The sequence below is a fragment of the Patella vulgata genome, chromosome 9 (genome assembly GCF_932274485.2).
Source record: "Patella vulgata chromosome 9, xgPatVulg1.2, whole genome shotgun sequence".
Classification (NCBI taxonomy): Eukaryota; Metazoa; Mollusca; class Gastropoda; family Patellidae; genus Patella; species Patella vulgata.
The window spans coordinates 45864291-45871374 of NC_065887.2; positions in this window are offsets into that span (position 1 = coordinate 45864291).

Here is a 7084-nt window from a genome sequence, read left to right on the forward strand (position 1 = left end):
ACCGATTTCTACTGATTGGTTATCAGCCAATTACTGATGTTGAAACCAATTATCGGACCATCACTAAAACGAACTTTATACTGTTGGTAAGGTCGTCAAGTAAACGAACCCTTGACTATCCGTTAGTTTGTGGAGTAAAGTGTGAAATAAAACCCCAATAAATTAACCCTAGATTGTTGGAATCCTTATATACAATATCCCAAGACTGTTGGTATTCTCGATTTCATCAGTCTTTATATGTTAAATATTTTGAGGAATGACCATCTATATTCGTTAAGATTTTTACGTCAATAGATTAAACAAATTTTGAGATGTAATTACCATTTTTATATTCCACTGTCAACACTGTCAAACATAATTAATTAAACTAAATTGGTAAACAGACCGATTTCTGCTTCAACTTTCAAAACACAATTTTAATTGACTAATTTTCCCATCACTAACAGACATCAACCCAATTTAATATTTTTAATTTTGACCGAAATCTTAAATCAAAGAAATGACATGGATATGTCACATAAAATATAAATTATAATTTTAATATCTTTAGGCTCGTAAAAATCGAGAGATAGCAGGATTACAGAGAAAGATAGATGAAGTACCGTCAAGAGCTGAACTTAGTCAATATCAACGAAGATTTGTCGAACTTTATAATCAAAGTAAGTAACAATATAAGGAATTGTAAACCTTCCACTCTAACCACTGACTTATAATCTTTAAAAACCTTTCACTCATACCACCAACTTGAAACCTGATGTATTATATATATTACAGTTGCCTCGAAACATACAGAAACAAAACAGTTTTATACTCTATACAATACTCTAGATGATACCAAATTATACTTAAATAAAGAGGTAGGTATACCATTTATTTCATATTTAAGACTGTGACAAATTAACTTGTTATAATACTCAAAGTACAGCTGATGTGTGCAAAATCCCTGAAATATAGGTTTATCTCCAAAATATCTTCGAAACTTCATGGATTATGGCCCCTGTTTGTACGAAAAATCACGTTTTTGACTTGTGGACACTCTAGAGTTCATACTTTTCACCCGATTTTGATGAAACTTGAATTGTTTGATTATTATCCAAAGATCTTGGTTCCTTTCAATATTCCTGCACATCAGACGGTAACTTCCTGGATTCTGGCCCCTGATTGTACGAAAAATCACATTTTTTAGTTTGTGGACCCTCTAGAGGTCACAATTTTTATTCAATTTTAAAAAGCGTTTAAATGTATCCACATTACACCCTAATGATGGTTGAGTTTGAAAATTGGACTGAAACTGCCTGACAAAATGGCCGCTCCTTGTACGCAAATAGTATAAAAGTATGTAATACCAAGGTGGACTCTCTAGAAGTCACAGTTTTTTGTATCCCAAATATCTCAGTCTTAAAACATATCTTTATATCCCAAAGATTGCAGTCCCGTTTGATATTCGCGCATTTCAGGCCATAACTTCCTGGATAATGAACACTGATTGTATGAAAAATTGCTTTTTTTTTTTTTTTAGCTTGTTTTCTATCTATCCATTGCAAAATGTGGGCGTATCTTGCCTTGCAACCGCAGATAAAAAAAATTGATGCAGGAGGGCGTCCTTTGTTATTTTTTTGATTTTTGTCAAAATTTAGCTAGTTTTTCATTTTTAGGAGGGGAGGGTTGGATGGCCTAATGGTTAGCATGTGCGCGCTGTAGCATAAAGCCTGTCATTGAGTCAACTGGCATGGTTTCGAATCCCCGGTTGTACGTGACAAGGAGTAGGGCCGGGTTTTCTCCGGGTCCTCCGGTTTCCTACCACAGACCCCTACGCGCAAGCGAGTTATTGAAATAAAAAATTAAACCATATGTTAATCCCGAAATGTGTCGAGTGGACGTTAAACCCCATTTCTCTCTCTCTCTCTCTCTTTTTCATTTTTAAGAAACACAGAATTATTATAAATTCAATATTTATTTAACTATTAATAATAAAACAAAAAATAGGTACGGTTTTGAAATAACGCTGAATTATTTCAGGACATCTAGATTAACTCGTACGGAAAATGTTTTGGCGACTATATTCTATGTGGTATCAATACCATACTCATTGTTAAATCATGGAGTTTGCTGGCGATGTAAATCTAAGTTTGTGCCCTCGAACAATACTTTCGGTCATCTCTCTCACAGTCATCATAGTTCTCAGGAAAGATAAGGCATTTTGATCGTAAAAAAGGACAGATTGACAGCAAAATTGTTGCCATCATTGCAGAATAAAAAATTAACAATGGATTATCCAGTGCATGTCGTGATTGTCAATAGCGATCGCCACGTCTAGTGTTCAGTTCCTCTTATCAAGGGTCTCTTCCCTTCACCAGGGGGGAAATCATTAACTTTGTTTTTATTTTTTAATAATAAATACATGTGACGCTGCCCATTTTTGAGAACCAGAATATTTTTTTGGTCTTTTTGACCACAAAGCATGGCCCTGACTCATCCTCACATACACCATTTGTATTACATATTATATATTACATATTATATATTGTGCAATCACATTGCTGAATTATTCCAATTAGTTCTTTAATTGATAGTTTATTAACCTTTTGGCATTGTCTTATCTATATTGTCGCCCTTTTTATTGGTGGTTTTTATTACATTTAACTCTTGACGCCATTCGTCGAGGCAGGTCGCACTTTCTCAATTCATTTGAACACTTAAAATGTTTCTCACTATAATATAGACCATACCGATGTGGTTACTTGTATAGGTAATTTACCTTCAATGTGCTTACATTCATAGTGTAACACTTTTGTAGAATTTTTTCTCTTGAAATTAATGATGGTATTATATTGTATTAATTAATATCTTTGGCAAATTATTACATTCACATATATACTTAAATTAACTTAGTGAATGAATGACATATTGTTATATAAAAAAGAGGAGTCATAATGTGGTTGTATTCCTGATTGTTTGATGTCAATTCTTCATGTGATAGGGGTCTGACATTCTCCCATTCATTTATAATTTATAGTGAATAAAATATCTGTTTAGAAAAGAAAGAAGTCTGGAAACCAGTGCTGTGATGATTGTTATACAATTATTCTTTTCTTCTTCTGCTAATTAACACAATTTAGTTTAATTTCATGTGATTGTTTCAGGTGACGTTATTAAACTCAATACACGATAACTTTACACAGTAAGTTTACTAAGTAGTATAACAAACTTATATCTTAGTCAAAATAATAACTTACAAGTCTCCATATTACAGTTCTTTTTTTTTGATAAACATTGCCACCAGTAGAATTAAACTTACTCTGCTAATTGGCAGTTTTGTTTGTTTGTAAACGTGGCAACATCTGTTATAGTTCGAGTTACAGTAAATGATAACAGAGCTGAAAGAGACAATAAGCAAAGCGTTATTTTACGCTATGTACTGTTTGGGTTTGAATTGTGAATACAGTATTCATGTAATGTTTGTTCTCTTCATCTACTTCAGTCTTATCAAATATTGGCAACTGAATTAAAAACTTCACAACTCTATTACAAGAATATTAGCTTGAATATTTGTGGAGGTTAAAGTGTGCAGTTGTCTTCTGTCAACCAGATGGCATATTAACTGAGATGCAAACGAAAGAAAGAATAAAGATATAGTGTGATCATGTAACACAATCTTATTGCACTATGCATGGTATGCCTATTCTTTCTAGAACACAAGATACCACTTCCCATTGGAGGAGTTTTGCTTGTATGTTGAGTGTTCTCCTGGTCCTCCAGTTTCCTCCCACTGCTAAAGACCCTTGTGCCCAAGCGAATTATTTAAATAAAATTGACCTAGGTTACTCTAGAAATGTGTTAAGGGGACGATAAATTCTATTTTTATACGCCTACATGGAAATGTGGTCGTATAATGCAGTCGCCCCCGTCCGTCCGTCCGTCGTCCACAATTTCTTGTGAACACTCTACAGACTATATTTATCATCTGATTGTTTTGAAATTGATATATGTTGTTTGCATTAATGAGATGAATAAGCCTATTTAATTTCAATAACTTCCATTAATTTGTTCTGGAGTTATGGCCCTTGTTTTGCTTTGTTGCACCTTGTGAACGGTTTAACGACAAAAGTTATCAACCGATCTGTATGAAATTTATATGCATCATTTAAATTAGTAAAACAAAGAAGCCTATTGAATTTCAGCAATTTCCGTTAATTACATCTAGAGTTATGGCCCTTGTTTCACTTTGTTGAATGTTGTTAATGCTCAAATGGCAACGGTTATCATCCGATCTGTTTGAAATTGAAATGCATCATTTAAATTAGTGAAACGAAGAAGCCTATTGAATTTCAGCAATTTCCGTTAATTACACCGTGAGTTATGGCCCTTGTTTCACTTTGTTGTACCTTGTGAATGCTCTAGTGACAAAAGTTATTATCCGATCTGTATGAAATTTATATGCATCATTTAAATTAGTAAAACAAAGAAGTCTATTGAATTTCAGCAATTTCTGTGAATTACATCTAGAGTTATAGCCCTTGTTTCACTTTGTTGAATCTTGTGAACACTCTAATGACAACAGTTATCATCCGATCTGTTTGAAATTGATATGCATCATTTAAATTAATGCAACGAAGAATCCTATTGAATTTCAGCAATTTCCGTTAATTGTGCCATGAGTTATGGCTCTTGTTTCAGTTTGTTGTATCTTGTGAATGCTCTAACGACAAAAGTTATTATCCGATCTGTATGAAATTTATATGTATCATTTAAATTAGAAAAACGAACAAGCCTATTGAGTTTTAACAAATTTCCGTTAATTACATGAAGTGTTATGGCTCTTGTTTAGCTTTGTTGAATCTTGTGAACGCTTGAATGACAAAAGTTATCACTTAATCTGTATGAAATTCATATGCATCATTTAAATTAGTGAAATGAAGAAGCCTATTGAATCTCTGCAATTTCCTGCAATTACTTCTAGAGTTATGGTCCTTGTTTTACTTTGTTGAATCTTGTGAACGTTCAAACGACACAAGTTATCATCCGATCTGTATGAAATTTATATGCATTATTTGAATTAGTAAAACGAAAAAGCCTGTCGAATTTCAACAATTTCTGTAGTTTACTTCCAGAGTTTCAGCCCTTGTTTTAGTTTTTAGAACCTTGTGAACCCTCAAATGACGAAAATTATAATGTCATCTGTATGAAATTGTCTATTAAATTCCCCTAATTACCTACAAAAGAATAAATATGCGACAACCCTTGTTGACTGCTCGCACGATTTAGCTGCTGTGGGCGTATGTTTTGTTGCCTGGCAACCTATCTTTCTTTTATTTGAGGAGTTTAATTGTAGAATATTTTCAGAGCGATGTCATCACAGGCTAATAAAGAACAGTTTTTAAAACAGTTTGAACAAATCGTAGAAGGAATCAAACAAAATAGAAATAAGGTTAGTATAGTTTCAATGTCACCTTTCCTTCTATTTTTAAATGCAGTATATATTGTCTACATATTGTCTACATATTGCAAAATGAGATGAAGGTGTCCCAATGGTCTAAGGCATAAGCTCTGACATTGAGTCAAGTTCCTAGCCTGTACATGAGTACTGAGTAGAATATTGTCGATATATTTTAAGGTTGAGAAACGTAAACAGGATGAGAAGATGAAACGCGATCAGTTTAATGATCAATATCTAGACCTGGTAGAAAAACAACGACTTTATTTTAAAACAGTTAAAGATTTTAAAGAGGTAAGTTAAATTGACTAGGTATCTACTCAATTCAACCATGCATTAGAAGCCCATTTCTCCCTTAAAGTATAGGCCAGGCCCTATGTCACATTTGTATTTTCCCTCTGAGATGTTCATATAGTTTATTATGAGAGAATATGGTGTTTGTTTTATTATGAGAGAATATGACGTTTGTTTTTATTGCAGGAATGTAGAAAGAATGAGATTCTCTTGTCCAAATTAAAAAAATGAAGATGAAGATAGAGTCAATTTTATTTTAACATTGTCTAGAATAAATATACTTATTACAATAAAACCTACCTTGATTGTGTCATCCTTCAAGACAAATCAGATGACCCCTGTCCTTTGATTCCTGTCTTACCTTAGAAACTCAAGTGTAGATCGTGTTACTTCCTGTTGTAGTAATATCGCACTTCCTTGTTGTGATCTTAATATAAAACTACAGGTTAAATGGTTTCTACAGCTTTATTGTTAAACTGCTTGCAAGGACTTCATGTTCCACGTTCTCAATAAAGCATAGATGGTAGCTGCTAGGAATATCAGGCTGAGTTCTGATCAATTCCGCTCAACACCCCTTTTATAACCCCCTTATTTCTGCACGTTATAGACTGACCTTGACGTTAATTTCCTTCCCAAATATGGAATAAACACCCAATTCTCCCAAAACCAGGGGCGATAACATTACCTTATTCGGTCTACCAACCCCGTGTCATAAACAGATAGAATTTGATGGATATTTTGACAATTGGTTAGTATTTTACAAAAATATCACCGTTTTTTTTATATATATAAACATGTCGTCCGCTTTTATTAGTACGTGGGATTTGACTCAATAGAAAGTGTGAACCATCAATTAGTCAAAGACACAATATGGTCTTAAGGACCAAAGTCTTACACATTTGCGACGTTAGCAACATCATCACCACAGTTGTCATAAAATCATTAGTTCAATCACTTGCCCTATCAGCACCCTTGTATCTTCCAGAACTACTAACTGTATCCCAGCCAATTCGTATCTTCCAGAACTACTAACTGTATCCCAGCCAATTCGTACTTTGAGATTACAGCATCAAAACATTTTGTGCATTCAATCATCAAAATTAAAACAGTTCGGAGATAGAAGCTTTATTACTGCTGCACCAAAACTGTGAACAATTTACCTCAAAATATTCGCGACAGCAAAACTCTTACAAGTTTCCAATTCCAATTAAATACTCACTTGTTCAAACAATCTTATGTTATACAAACATGTATATAGTTTATTGCTCTTAAAGGTGCTTTGAGCATGTTTATGAATGGATTTGGTGCCCATGATGTTTTCTATGTGTATCAGATAATTAAGGGTTGATGTAATGA